The sequence below is a fragment of the Dermacentor andersoni genome, chromosome 4, assembly GCF_023375885.2.
Source record: "Dermacentor andersoni chromosome 4, qqDerAnde1_hic_scaffold, whole genome shotgun sequence".
In the NCBI taxonomy this organism is placed as follows: Eukaryota; Metazoa; Arthropoda; class Arachnida; order Ixodida; family Ixodidae; genus Dermacentor; species Dermacentor andersoni.
The window spans coordinates 66,605,022-66,621,519 of record NC_092817.1 but is presented as its reverse complement, the minus strand read 5'-3'; positions in this window follow the sequence as shown (position 1 = coordinate 66,621,519).

Below are 16,498 nucleotides of genomic sequence, written 5' to 3'. Positions count from 1 at the left end.
GTGTAGCTGGTGGTACTGCACTTAACTAATGATGGCGAATTATTGGCGTTTGAATTTCAGGTATAACTTGTCCCACGAACGTTCTCTGTAGAAAAAAAAGCGATAAAAGTACTACCAGTACGCTTTCGCAACGGTACAAGGAGCGATTACAAATCGCTGAAACATGGTATAAACAAGCGCTTCATCGCCCGTCGTTTCATATCGACGTAGCAACGCTATACGCATTGGCTGCTACAAAAAGGTCTCCCGGTATTTTCCATTTGTTCATTTCTTTCCTTCTTCGAAGCTGACGGCCAAAAAGGCAAGGCAGGTGCTATATAGCAAGAACATGACAGGCCCGGCGTCTGTGTACAGCGGCGGTCTTCAAGGCCATATATTCACTTAGAGGTTTGCAAACTAGCCAGCACACTTCGCTGCTGTCACGGTCCTTCCCACGTTATGCGCATTCTTGTCGCACGTGGTATTGCATGTATCTGCTCCAATCGAGTCGGTTGCCGTTCCCGACATGTTTTTGGAACCGCGCGTTTGTGCGGCGCTACCTCTTTAAACGACTACGTGCACTCATTTATTCTGTTTATCGGAAACTGATTTGAGGCAAGAGCTAGGAAAGCATCGGATGCAGCACCTAAAAAGAAGGAAAAAATATTGCATCATATTAGACGTGCTTTCGTAAGCGCATTCAGTAGACTTCGTGGCAAATCAAGTAGTGGGAATAATAACATCGAAGAGACTCTACAAAAACTTATTTGAGCTTTCTTAGCAAATTACCCTAACACAACACCAAAAAGACCACTCTTACCGCGAGAGGCTTGGCGGACAAGAGAAGGCGGAAGAACAACGCCGCGACGCCGCGTTAAGTTGCCGCCGCAGCTCGCCGTGACGTGGTGGATTTCAACAGCGTCGGCTTGGGCCTGGTAAATGTTGTGTCATTAAAGATGGCTGACACTGTATTCTGAAAGAGCCAGAGACTGAACATGGAAAGCTCCTACGACTTTTACTGGAGGCACGAAAAGTCAAATATAAAAAAAGAAGAGGACAATGACACTGACGTATTGGCGCTGGGCGTTCGGCGGCAAATTCAAATAATGGAACTGTGACCTTCCTTTTTTCCAGTAAAAACAATCCGCCAGTGCGAAATTAGCGGGAGTGGAGTTTTGAAAGAATATATTGTCAGTCTGTAACCCGACTTAGTGTTTCTGCTTAAGTGTTACTTTATCGCTACAGGCGGTGATCCATGACTGCTGGCAGTGCTAGAACTACAAGAACCGCGAGAAGAAAGCGCTGCCAGCACAACCATAAACCAGCACCGACTTTGACAGTTTTCTATTCCTTTAGGCAGACATAGCAGCATACACGAAGGTCCAATCTGTTACCGCGAAAGCGCGCACTCACGCATGGCCCGGGACAAAAATTAAACCGCGGAGTTCACCAAATACATTAATATATACATTCAATACGGCAGAGGATTCGCAATTGGTGTTCTTTCCTAATTAGGTAGTAAGGAGACAAAGAAAGCAAGCTGTATTTCATTGAAAAACGCGTAATCCTTAAGATTCTTAATTTCAAAATGGAGCAATGACAGCCACGCGGGTACGCGCTGCTGCTCTGTAAGACAACGTACCGCTCCGGTTTCACGTATTCGCCGAGGTTCAATAACAAAATTTCGCCTAAGAACGTTAAGCACTGCACTGTTTATCTTTTCCTGGTATCACCATTTCAGAGTTGAGAAAGAATCCCGAAGGCGCACGCTTGAACCGCTCTGTGTTACATTAACGTGCGACACTCGTCCTCCTCAATGCAGCAAGGCTCGTGAGTCCTCGCGTTCTGCGGTTAATAAAACGTTTATGCCGCTTCGGCGGCAACGCCAGTGGCGTTACGTAGCTGCTAACTGCCTTTTCCGGATTTTTTTTTCCCGCAGGCGTCGCGGTGTGCGAAAAGGGAATACTGGGCTCTGTATGCACTTTCTTACGTCTAGCGAACACGCGCCTCTTAAAACGCGACGCGTGTATGCATAAATAGAGTTACGTGCGATGTGCGATATACGAACTGGGCTCGACGAGGAAGAACACAACGCGGTGCTTCGCCCCGCGGCAGTTCCTTAATGCAATGCAGGCGTTGCTTCGCTTAGAGGCGCCGGTTGCAGCGCGTCCTTTGTAAAGAAGGAACTTGCTGGCCCTGTTCGAGGGCTGTGCGGAAGTCTGGAAACACCGTATAAACACCATTTGCAGGGTGTTTCGCCTAGCTTGAGACAAACTTTTAAAATATGCGAAAGCTACGCAGCTGGGCCAAACCAAGGTAATGTTATTTGCCGTCACTTGGAAATACTCAGATTATTTTTTGCATTCCGCCTAGTTAAATAAGTAGCCTAAATTAATTATTCAACTTCTCTATCATTATAATTACATTAAATGTGTCAATGAGAAAATTGTAGAGCGTGTATATATATATATATATATATGCCTGCCTCATCTCATCGGCGCTACCTGCCGATGAGATGCAGGTAGCGCCGGGCAATCTGTGCATCGCAATGTGCAGCAAGCTTGCGTTACACCTTTTCATGGTGGGTGGTATCCGCATTTTCATCTCTGAGTCGAGTTCGTGAAGGCGGCGATGACAATAATCTGAAGAGGCCCAATATACTGCGGTATTGTCGCGCTGAAGTCTGTACACTAGGACATTAGCGCCAAGTCGTGAAAATGGGATGGACATTGGCGTGGCATTAATGTGGGCTACCTTTGCCTCCGCATCAGCGACCTGATTTCCAAGTAAGTCACAGTGTCCCGGAATCTACTGAAACCTTATGCAATGGCCCGCTCTTAGGGCGACATCGTGTGATTCGATCACCTCTGGAGCAAGGACATAGTAAGGTCCTCGTCTAAGTGCAGAATCGATCATGTGTAGTGCCGGCTTGTAATCGCAAAATATAGTCCAAGTCTCATGTGGCCCCATCGATATATAACGAATTGCCTCCCGGATGGCAACAATCTCTACGGCCGTTGGTGTAGTTTGGTGGTCAGGATGGAAGCGCTTACTTATCTTCATATTCGGTATTACGATTGCAGCGGTTGAAGTGGTTGTTGACACCGACCCGCCAGTAAAAATACGTATGTAAGCGGCATATTCTTCAGATATATGGGTTAAAGTAAGTTGTTTAAGTCCACATGACGGTATACGTGATTTTTTCCTGACTCCGGGAATGGATAGGTTCGCGACGCTGACACTGAGCATCCTATTAAAACTCATACTGAAATTAAATAATTTCGAATTTGATGGTAGCCATTATGTACAGGTCAGTGGTACTTCTATGGGAATACGGATTGGGCCAAATTATACCAAAATTTTTATGGGCATACTCGAAAGTGAATGTTTTGAAAACTGCACCCCAAATCCTTTATCCTATAGGCGTTTCATTGACGACGTGTTTCTAGCGCGGCCCCGTGGCGAATCAACACTGCTTAGCGTTATTGCTGCCTTCAATAGCGTTCACCCGAGCATTCAGTTTTCACATAACCACTCAACTTCAGAGATTGACTTCCTCGATGTTACAGTGTCAATAACCGGAAATAATCTGACATCCAAACTTTACAAAAAGCCAACGGACAGGTGCCAATATCTCCATTTCCAAAGTAGCCACGTTCGTCATTGTAAAACCGCAATCACCTATAACCAGGCACACCGTTTTAGGCGTATATGCTCTGAACAAAAGATTTCGATGCTAACTGCGCAGAGTTAAAGCGTACACTCATGGACCGCCAGTACCCTAAGAAAATTATTGATGACGCAGCAAAACGAGCCAGTAATGTGAAAAGGGAAGATATTCTCGTGAATAGGCAGTGGGGGAATATGGCATAGGCACTAGGAATAGCAGGGGAGAGTTATTAGTAGAGTTTGCGGAACAGAATAATATGCGGATAATGAATACCTTCTTCCGCAAGCGGGATAGCCGAAAGTGGACGTGGAGGAGACTAGAAATGAAATAGACTTCATACTCTGCGCTAACCCTGGCATCATACAAGATGTGGACATGCTCGGCAAGGTGTGGTGCAGTGACTCGAATTAGCCTAGACCTGAGGAAGGAACGGAAGAAACTGGTACATAAGAAGCCGATCAATGAGTTAGCGGTAAGAGGGAAAATAGAGGAATTCCAGATCAAGCTACAGAACAGGTATCCGGCTTTAACTCAGGAAGAGGACCTTAGTGCTGAAGCAATGAAAGACAATCTTGTGGGCATCATTAAGGAGTGTGCAATAGAAGTCGGTGGTAACTCCGTTAGACAGGATACCAGTAAGCTATTGCAGAAGACGAAAGATCTGATCAAGAAACGCCAATGTATGAAAGCCTCTAACCCTACAGATAGAATAAAATTCGCAGAACTTTCGAAGTTAATCAACAGGCGTAAGACAGCTGACATAAGGAAGTATAATATGGATAAATTTGAACATGCTCTCAGGAACGGAGGAAGCCTAAAAGCAGTGAAGAAGAAACTAGGAATTGGCAAGAATCAGATGTATGCGTTAAAAGACAAAGCCGGCAATATCATTACTAATATGGATGAGATAGTTCAAGTGGCTGAGGAGTTCTATAGAGATTTATACAGTACTAGTGGCACCCACGACGATAATGGAAGAGAGAATAGTCTAGAGGAATTCGAAATCCCACAGGTATCGCCGGAAGAAGTAAAGAAAGCCTTGGGAGCTATGCAAAGGGGGAAGGCAGCTGGGGAGGATCAGGTAACAGCAGATTTGTTGAAGGATGGTGGGCAGATTGTTCTAGAGAAACTGGCCACCCTGTATACGCAATGCATCATGACCTCGAGCGTACCGAAATCTTGGAAGAACGCTAACATAATCCTAATCCATAAGAAAGGGGACGTCAAAGACTTGAAAAATTATAGACCGATCAGCTTACTGTCAGTTGCCTACAAACTATTTACTAAGGTAATCGCAAATAGAATCAGGAACACCTTAGACTTCTGTCAAGCAAAGGACCAGGCAGGATTCCGTAAAGTGTACTCAACAATAGACCATATTAACACTATCAATCAGGTGATAGAGAAATGTGCGGAATATAACCAACCCTTATATATAGCTTTCATTGATTGCGAGAAAGCGTTTGTTTCTGTCGAAACCTCAGCAGTCATGGAGGCATTACGGAATCAGGGTGTAGACGAGCCGTATGTAAAAATACTGAAAGATATCTATAGCGGCTCCAGAGCCACCGTAGTCCTCCATAAAGAAAGCAACAGAATCCCAATAAAGAAAGGCGTCAGGCAGGGAGATACGATCTCTCCAATGCTATTCACAGCGTGTTTACAGGAGGTATTCAGAGACCTGGATTGGGAAGAATTAGGAATAAAAGTTAATGGAGAATACCTTAGTAACTTGCGATTCGCTGATGATATTGCCTTGCTTAGTAACTCAGGGGACCAATTGCAATGCATGCTCACTGACTTGGAGAGGCAAAGCAGAAGAGTGGGTCTAAAAATTAATCTGCAGAAAAATAAAGTAATGTTTAACAGTCTCGGAAGAGAACAGCAGCTTACGATAGGTAGCGAGGCACTGGAAGTGGTAAGGGAATACATCTACTTAGGGCAGGTAGTGACGGCGGATCCGGATCATGAGACGGAAATAATCAGAAGAATAAGAATGGGCTGGGGTGCGTTTGGCAGGCATTGTCAGATCATGAACAGCAGGTTGCCATTATCCCTCAAGAGAAAAGTATATAACAGCTGTGTCTTACCAGTACTCACTTACGGGGCAGAAACCTGGAGGCTTACGAAAAGGGTTCTACTTAAATTGAGGATGGCGCAACGAGCTATGGAAAGAAGAATTATGGGTGTAACGTTAAGGGATAAGAAAAGAGCAGATTGGGTGAGGGAACAAACGCGAGTTAATGACATCTTAGTTGAAATCAAGAAAAATAAATGGGCATGGGCAGGACATGTAATGAGGAGGGAAGATAACCGATGATCATTAAGGGTTACGGACTGGATTCCAAGGGAAGGGAAGCGTAGCAGGGGGCGGCAGAAAGTTAGGTGGGTGGATGAGATTAAGAAGTTTGCAGGGACGAGATGGCCACAATTAGTACATGACCGGCGTTGTTAGAGAAATATGGGAGAGGCTTTTGCCCTGCAGTGGGCGTAACCAGGCTGATGATGATGATTCTCGTGAAGTCAAAGCCGGCGGCGACCACTCCTGCAACTAACCTTATACGGGTGTCACACGGCGCACTTTTGACCGCGATCATGCCCGATCCGGATCGAATTTCTCGGTCGCGATTGGTTCCTTTGCGCAAGCTGCGCAAGGGAGTCAGTCGCAGTCGAGAATTTCGATCCGGATCGGGCATGGTCGCAAATGAAAGCGGACGTGTGACACCGGTATTATTTTGACGCACTCAGCGTCAATCCCGAATCTTTCCGCTATTCTCAAACGACATCAAAATATTCTAGACCAAAGTGAGAGACTCAGAGCTATCTTACTCCATGCAGCAAACCACGCTGTAAAATATGCCCACATATGCTAACTACAATAACAGCGAAAAGCTGGGCTTTAAACTTCGCGCTCCACATCTAAGGGAGCTTCAAATGTGACACGTCGAACGCCATTGATCTGCTTGAGTGTGGTACGTGCCACCTACAATATGTTGGTGAAGCAGAAACGCCGTTTATAATCCGATTTAATAATCATTGTTCTCACGCAAAGCATTTCCCACACATTCCACTGTCAAAACACCTATGTACATACAACTCGACACTCCTTCGACGGTATTAGAGTGACCATACTGGAATCTGGTTTTCCTTCCAACCACGATCATTTAGTCCCAGAATCTTACCTGATATACAAGTACAAAGCTCTTTCTTGTGCTATTAACGAAAACATCGGAAAACTGACCTGCATCACTGATTTAGATTGACCAGATTATATATATCTTCTTACTTGTGCACGTGATCACGGTGGCCTTTTGCACGAGGTTTTTCCATGTCGGGAAAGTTTAGATTTATTATTGGCGGCTGGCAGCTACGGCTACGGCATAAGCTGCACGGCTCGCACGCTATACGGACGTGACTATTGGAATTTTGAGACGATAGAAAGCTTTGGTTTTATGATATACTGGTTTTTGTCGACGTGAGGCTGCGCGTGGCCTCACCGACCGCGCTTCCTCTGTAAGGAGCGCCGACTCCCCTCCTCCCTGCGGCCACAGACACGCTCCCGCTACTCACAACAAGGTTATTAAATTCTTCTACATGTCTAGAAGAGTCTTTGCACCCCAAGTTGAATAGGGCGCAAGCCGTTTCGCTTAGACTTCTACAGACCAGCACATATCCGTGTCTGTCCGTTCACCACGAGGCTTCTCGACGTGAATCGCGACGACGCCTGCCCGTCCTGCGGGCAGACCTCCACTCTAGCGCACATGCTCTGGTTGTGCGGGTCGATATACCCCATGTTCACCAAGGAGGAGTGCGACTCGCTTCTGCGTAGCCCCGCTCTAGAAAAGCAAATCCTGGCTGTCCGGCGTGCCCGCGACCGGGCCGGTGGGCTAGACCTGCCGGTCCCGACGTGGAACTAGACGGGTGCGCGATGAGTTCGCGTCCTCGCCGAACCTGCAATAAAGTTTCTTCACTCACTCACTCACTCACTTGTCCACGCGTGCGTTGTTAAATCTATCCTTGTGTGCGTTTTGAAATCCTGCTTTCTGCTTCAGTGCGTAATACAGCGCTAGCCTTCATCTTTTACTCGTGTGTAGCTTGTGCTTCTTTAGCGCTGCATCAGTATGTGATTACATGTAGTGACATTTCCTATCTGCTGTGTTTGCGAGAACTGCGTGCCTGGCTATTTTTACATTTTGTTTGACTAGACCTTGATTATGCACACGTTCGTGTGGGACAAAGCGATAAGTGCCTGGTGTCTAGATATGTAACTGTAACGTGACTACACTTGCATTCACTCCGGACAAAGGCCGTTCCTCTGCTCTGGCCGAAACGTCAGTAAAAACACACGCTATAACGTTCGTCTTCATATATATATATATATATATATATATATATATATATATATATATATATATATATATATATATATATATATATATATATATATATATATATATATATATATATATATATATATATTCACGAGCACACAGGTTCAGCAGAATCTGCTCCCGCACGGATGACTTGCGCGGAAACACTACGCGCATGCGCGACGTAGTTCGCGGTCAGCACTACCCGCCTTCTGCCATTGCTGACGCAGTCACCAAGGCGGCAAATCTCGATCGCCACCAACCACGACACCACGACAAAAAAAAAAGAAAAAAACAAGCGTCGAACAGCAGTGCAGGAGAAACCTGATGTTAACATTCACGAGCAACGCTCCAAACGTCATAAAAATATTGAAAAGGCGAAAAGGCAAGGCGAACAAAGCGAGCGATTGTCTAAAATTTTCACTTCTCCACGCGTGATGTATAGGCGGTCAAAACGCACCAGAGATTACGTCATACATTCAAAAACATAAAGAACGCCTTGCATTGGATGCCGTCCTTGAAGGAAAAGCAGATGCGAGATATGCAAGCGGATGTAGACAACCTCAATTGCAGAGGGCACACAGTTCACGTTCAGGCACGTAATTAAAGGGGAACTCGACTTTGATCCATCGAATGTCGTCTATTTTTTTGGAATGTGGAGCATTTAACATCGAAGCCATATATGTTAGACTGACACCCACCTTAGACTTACCTGCCATGGTTACTCAGTGGCTATGGCGTTGGGCTGCTAAGCACGAGGTCGCGGGATCAAATCCCATCCACGGCGGTCGCATTTCGATGGGGGCAAAATGCGAAAACCCAGGTGGTCCGAATTTACGTAGTCCCCACTACGGCGTGCCTCATAATAAGATCGTGGTTTTGGCACGTAAAACCCCATCATTTTTAACCCCCCTTCGAATTCGATTCAACAATCATCGTTCGCATGTGCAGTCACTTCCCGGCCTTCCCCTTTCTAAAGGTCACAGCTTTGACATTATATCAAAGTTACGTTATTGGAAACGAATGTTTGTATTGCCCGGGAATGTGAACAATGGGAATTTTATTTCATCTACAAATTTAACACAATAAAAGATACAATAATTGAACACCCCCATGACCTCTCGGCATTAGGATCACGCTTAGAAGGCGAATTGAGCTTTATCTAAATACTTCCCACCCCATTGCTTCCCTTTCCGATAAGGATACTGTTCCACGGATATATGTTTACTTTTTCTGCCACCAACTACCCTCCCTTCCATGTTTACATCTATAATTGTGCCGTTGTCAGATGGGAAGAGGACTTGGCGCCCGTAGGTGCCGCGTCCCAGAGCTGACATGCACTCATTAGCCGAACATCATTCGGTACATTAACCCCGGCACACCCCACTACCCGAGTTGACAGGGTGAGGGGCTTTGGTTCGGGCCAACGGACCTTCCCGGACAAGAGGGTCGCTGTGGAGCAGCACAAACTGAGTTTCTGCACTCAACACACAAAGAGCCGGCATCGGTTGTGACGGGCACGAGCCCAACAGACCTTCGGAATGCCTCAACACAAAGGAGCTTAAGGCAAACAACCATGCGGGCCACAAAAGCCATCCCCGGGGCAACGCGACCGCATTCAGATGTGCCACGACCGGTTCTGGCTCTGGGTTCCACAAAGACAAGTGAGAACACGTGGATCGACTGGGCCACACGACCAAGTCGAGCGGCCTTAAAGGGACAGACAACTGCTCAGAACATGAATCGAGATGAACCCGCTGATGGAAAGATCGCCTATCGTAGTGGCTAAAACGAGCCACGTTTTTCACATTAAACGTGGATTTATATTTTTAATTCTTCGCTAAAAGGCGCGAAAAAATGACCGTTGGTGCCCCACGTGGTAAGAACATGAAGATGCATGAGAGGCCTATCACGAGACCTTCTATTACTGTACGCAGTTCCTGGTCTTTGTATTAGTATTGAGGTACAGTACACAATTTTCCGTTACAAGACTTTTCTAACTTAATATGTGCCGATAGGTCTTCATTTGTAGTGAGTAGAAAAGTGGCGCTGACTTCGGCTTCGTTTTCGATGAGCTAGCTTGACTCGTCTATCGACAGAACGACGACGGGGGCCAGCAGCCATGACGTAGGCGTGTTAACCGCAGTTAACCACCTATTGAAACAGAATTATGGGTGGCTTTCACAATTTGTGGGCGGGCTATCGACATGGCTCTCACTTCTCAGCTTTGCTGGAGGAGCGACTCTTGCTTTTTTAGAGGCTCTTGAGATCGAAAATTTCTGCTTAAAAAAATATCCGCCTGTTTTTGGAAGTAGCCGCTTCAGGTATACACACTACCGAGTAGGAGCTTTGCGTTGCGCCATAAAAACTAGGTCCTTAAAGTCATTTGTAAGTCTCTTTAAGAGAAAGCTTTAGCTCGGGGCCTCCTATCTAAATACATGAGAAAGGCGAAATTGTTTTTCTAAGGCAACCAGTGGACCAAATTTGATGAGGTTTGTAAAATTCAAAAGAAAATGGTAAAAACTAGTCACTGTTGGTTGCTAATTTTTATTTACGCCGTCATTAGCAAATTTTCACAAACGAAACAATGAAATTTACAACTCTGTAACTCAGCAATGGAAAAATTATATCACAATTGTGCAAATTGCACGTAATAGTACATTTGAAGCGCACAAAATTGATATATTATACTTGGCTTTCAAATATACCACTCATTTGTGAGTAGAAGTTTTGCCAAACCCTTGTAAACAATGTAACAAATTTACGTAAGACATAAAATGACATATGAGATTTGTCCGCTTTCGATACTCTACTGGATGGAGTTTACAGAACTGCGATATCTGTTCTAGGTGCATAGCTACGAAATTATTAACTTCGTGCTTCTATCTTTTTTTTGTCAAACTTACCAATTTTTGAAAATTTCATCGAAAAAAATCGGGCCCTAAATCGGAATTACGCTTCCAACAGTCATTATAGTTTAACTTTTTCTCTCAAATGCCACAAACTTCATTAACATCGCCCCTGTGGTTATCTCAAAAAAGCGTGTCTGCGTTTTACATGTACTTGAACAGGCGGCATCGGAGGTAGGCCCGAGCTAAAGCTTCCTCTTAACATGCATTATTGTTTGATGGAGGGCTCCGGGGCTCCGCTGTTGACCACACTCTGCACGGCGAGCCAGGCCCGCGTGCACAGACACATGCTTCTGGTGATCGTATTATGCTGACTTACTGCTTACCTACTTCTTTTCATGTTGTTAATATTTTAAGTTCGTACACCTTTTATGTTCCCCTTCTTCTTTTTCTCTTTCCTTCTTTATTTATTTTGTAAGTCAGTTGTAGGAACCCGTTCTGGCAGACTGCTCGCGCACGTGCCTTAAACTGCTGTTTCACTCATGTCGGCGCCCGTCTCCCCTTTTCCTTCCCCGCTCCTTCCTAAGCCTTTCTCCTGACTAAGGGAACTAAGCCCACTAGGGTGGAAACGAACAAACAAGTACCACACCACGGCATCAACTGTTGCCGGCTTACGAGCGTCCTTCACGGGCGCCGCGGAGGGAGGCTGTCCACCCCAGCGGACCACAAAGGGCACCGAGTGCACTGACCCTGTTGACGTTTTTACCTGAAACTGCTTTTTGTGCTTTGTCTGCTCGCTTAGCCGAACTGGCGGCCCTCAGAATCTAAGCCCGTCGTACAAAAACTCTTCAATGGATATTGGCTTCCTCTGTCTATTTTTATACTGATAGAAAGTGTTATATTATATATATATATATATATATATATATATATATATATATATATATATATATATATGTGTGTGTGTGTGTGTGTGTGTGTGTGTGTGTGTGTGTGTGTGTGTGTTTGTATCAAGGAAATATTCTGTAGCTCCGGTGCATAGGTAGTTGAAGCAACGAAGGCAGAGGTTTGTGCTGTAGAGCGACGTTCTTCGCTGAATCCATTCAAAACACCGTCAACATTTGAGCACCTTTTACAAGCAGAGACTAGACAAAGACGGGAAGAACGGGAAGAACGGCAATCGCCGACTTGAAATTCCAAGGGCTACTGCTTGACACGAATGCAGCTCGAGAACACGCAGACACAACACAGCGACGGCGATTGGGATTACGAGGAAGGATGAACGCAAGAACATGAAATTGTCAGGCATTGACCAGTGTGTTTTTGACCAGCAACATTCATTCCAAAATAATTATTTCTTCGAGTCTTAACAATGCCCGCAAACCCTTAAAAGAGATCGGATAATACAGCAGAGGAGATTGAACTAATAAGTAGTGTAAACAACGTTGGCATGACACCTATGCTTTAATCAGACTATAATATGAGAGGTCATATGGACGACCGAAGCCATGGAGGTGAAACGTCTGGCCCACAGCGCTCATTCTTCTTGAGTCGTCATAATGGCGCAAATTTTCTCATAGTAACCTTCCTATGAAAAAAATTATACCTGAAACAAACAGGGCACAGGAAATCACGAAATGACGTCACGAATCAAGCTGAGCACATTACAGAATTGATCTAATCGCCGACTACAGACGAATCATGGGCATTGTTCCCGGACGATCACCTTTCGGGGATACTTTCACTTAAGCGAACATTTACGTGTATAGCGCTAGACGTACCAGAGTTTTCTACTAAAATTACTAGAGGAAACTCTGGCGCTACAATCGTTCAGCCACCATGGAAATGATAGGTTGTACAAGGATTTGTCTAATCTCCGTGCTTGCGACTTGAGAGCTTCTTGTAGCTTTATGTACCACGTTTTACTCGCCTTTATTGGCCTAAATTTTGAAGCAATCCTGGCTATCGAAACGAAGAAAGCTATAAGACTCCGCGCACATGCAAATTCATTGCGAATTGCTGCATTTATAACGCAAAGAAAAATGTTTGTTGAAAATGATGAATCTTGAAATACCGCTCTAAGAGTCAAAGGCCCGAAAAGCGATCCAATTGCAAGAGCAGATATCAATGCCAAGCTTTCGGTCGCTTGCACTCCACCTCATGACCCCTGCATGGCCATGCGGATTTGCTGGGAGAATGCCAAGTCATACTAAATAGAATAAAATATGGTGCCCGATGCTTGTTTCCAGGGCTTACGGTGTGTAAGAATGTTTCCTTATTGCCTAGCGTTCGATGTATGTGCCACTCACCATATCAATCGACAAGATAAGGAAACGATCGCCCCGACGATGTCTAATTGCAGACACTAGATATGAAAGATAAGTTCTGCGAACGCAGTTTTGCGTCTCACATTGTGGATATTTTAAGGCAACGAGCGCGCGCTTTCAGCGCTCCCTTCTCAATGCAAGAAGGCAGTCTATGGTCGTGACCGTGTTGTCCTGCCAAACAGGAAGCAAATACTTGTTGATAGCTTGATAGCTTCCGAAAGAAGGCTTTCACATGCATGCGAGCCGCCGGAAGGGCCTCGTGCGGCTTCCCACAAGGAAACCCCACATCAAGATAGTTCTTGTTGCCCTACCTGAAACCGGTTCCCTTTACTACACGATGACGTGCATCAGCGATAACGTGGTGCTGGAATGAAATAATTACTGGCCCAGATTGCCAGGCTGAATTCGCATGCACAGAGACAGACAGACAGAGAGAGAGAGAGAGAGAAAGAAAGAAAGAAAGAAAGAAAGAAAGAAAGAAACTTTATTTCTGAAGGACTCTTCGTGCGAGTCGTTGCTGTCGGAGTCCAGCGGAGTCTCCAGTCGTGGTGGCGAGTTCATTTGTACGGACACATTGATCACGTGTGGGGAACGAGCAGTGGCCACAGCGCGGTCTGGCCACAGTGTGGTCCGGAAAGCTGGAGAGCTTATCCGTCCACGGAGCAGTCCAGCTCTTCAATGTATAAGGAAGAGCCGGATGTTTGACGTGCAGGAGTGAGAGCTGCAGGGCATTTTTAGTATATGTATACGTAAGTACAGTGTGCGTTGAGGTACATGCCGCATATTTGACACGCCGGTTTGCGCAAGCACTACCCGTTTTAGACTATAAGTAGATGAATGGATAACATAAGCACTTCCCTTGGAATGGAGTTGTGGCAAGTGTCATAGAGTTGTGTACCCAGGCGAAAAATTAATGGGCGAAATCAGACATTTACTATAACCAAAAATTTCACGTTCTGACATCGCGACTCGATTGCTTGCCGGATAAAATAATTTTTAAAAAAGCATTAGTCACCTCGACCCTGCGAAAGTGGATGTCCAGAGAAGCTGTTGAAAGCCACCGCTACAACTGCTGAGGGGGTTATGCAATGCTTTATTTCTATAGAGTAATGGCAGTCAGGGTAATTTAAAGAAATTTTAGTAATGTGAGTAATGATAACTTTGACAGCACGCCGCCGCCCATAGCTGTGCTGCAACAACATTGAAATCAGCTGCTAGGCTGGTTCTTTCATGTACGGAAAGCTATAGGGACGTCACTCCCCACGTTGCAAGCATGTGCAACAGTAATCTTTACCGGGGAACGCATGCGGAAAAAGCTATGCGCTTCGCATTTCATGTATGCGCAGGAGCGCCTTATCATCAATTATGTTGTTCGGCTGCTTGTTTTGTGCTTGTTCAATATTCTGCGCGTTATCCCAAAAGAATATATGCACTCTTCGCTTCACTTTGCTGAGTGGTTGAAGCCTCTGCCTTACGAGGGTACGAGCCACTGCTCCTGGCCCTTCACTGCAGCCGGGATGGGCCCACATTTTTGCTAACGGACGCGGACACAAGAAATGGCGACTATCTAGAGGCTAACAGCTTCGCTGTAAAATTCACAGTGTCAGAAACACATACTTACCCGCGGTTTATTGCCACTACCCAAATGTAACTCATATACATTTAGCGACACTCGTACTCGAAAGCGTTCGATTATTTATTTTATATATATATATATATATATATATATATATATATATATATATATATATATATATATGTGTGTGTGTGTGTGTGTGTGTGTGTGTGTGTGTGTGTGTGTGTGTGTGTGTGTGTGTGTGTGTGTGTGTGTGTGTGTGTGTGTGTGTGTGTGTGTGTGTGCGCTGGAAAATACGCGACGGAATGGATTCGTAAGACATATCCTAGTCCTAAAGAAATGTTTGTTGTGGGGACTGCATCATAACAGGCGATACAAGACGCTGCGATGCTCTGTATTAACAAAATTATACCACTCCATAGAAACAATCATACGATTTTCTCGCTGGTCGAACAACGGTAGCACCTTTAGTACAGCAACTTTATGGCAAGTTCCATCAAGCTCATTCTTTTGGTTTTTCTTCCGCGTCTTAACGTTAAGTGACAAAATATAGCCAGATTTAGCTGCCGAACTCTAACGCAACAACCATCACCGGTACCCTGCAACAATAACTTCGTGAACTTTTACAAGAAATCATCGGCTGAAGCCTCGCTGGAGCGATCAGTTCCTCCGGAATAAACCGGGTGCCTGGCGAAGGGCTGCTTGCCTTCGCTTTAAACGCGGGTGTTCAGCCGTGAGGCTCGAACCCAGTACATTCCGCAACTGAGCCTGACGCCGTGTTTCGTAATTGAGGCTGCTCACTGTGTGTTTCTAGGACACAGGTGCTCTTCTGAATGCGGAGAATCTGGCACAGCGGCCTCTTTCTTCTCGACCTTAATTGTCTTGCGTGTGGCAGACGATGCCTTACAAATATTACGCAGAAAATGCAATGACTGTTACGCAGCTGTCGTTATGACGCTATGTATATATGGAAGAAAGTGGAATCGCCTGTGCGAGCACGAACTTTAAAAACAAGCAGAATCGACAGGACACGAGCAGGGGAGGGCTAAAACGATGGAAGAGAAGATGAGAAAAGGCTATTTACATTCCATATATGATGTTCATGACTAGGTTAGATTAGAAGAAAAGCAAGTGAATGCAAAATCTGTAAATGTGCGCGGTGAGTACTCTGAGTACACCTTGCGATAATTTCAACGCTCTATAATTAATCGAGGAGCGATGACTGCACCATTCATGAGTAATTGCGTGCACTACACTTAACTACACTCTCCAGAGTTCACGCGTATACTCGCCGATATAGTAATACTATATTTGCCCAATTAGCGGTAGCATACGCCATTGCGTGTATAAGAACTCGCGAAAGTACAGATATTCAAGGTACTAGTAGCTGTGTTTCCTGCAAAAGAGGAGTTATCAGTACTTTATTTGTTCTATAGTGCGTATAGCTTGCCAAGTTCAGAGATCGCTCGTCGATTCAGATAGATTCCAGCTGTAACGTAAATCCTGTTACGCCTTCTGTGTAGGCAGCTGGCTGGACGCCGAAACATAAATATAAAACCCGTTGCCGGACTGGTCACCTCGAGTAACGACCAGGAAAATGAAGTCAGCAAGCAGGCGTGGTGTAGAGTACAAAAAAATGGAAGAGAATAAAAATGCAACACGAAGAATGTTTGAAAACATTTTGCTTGTGGTACCATGGCAACTGCAGTAATTCTGGTAAACTAAGT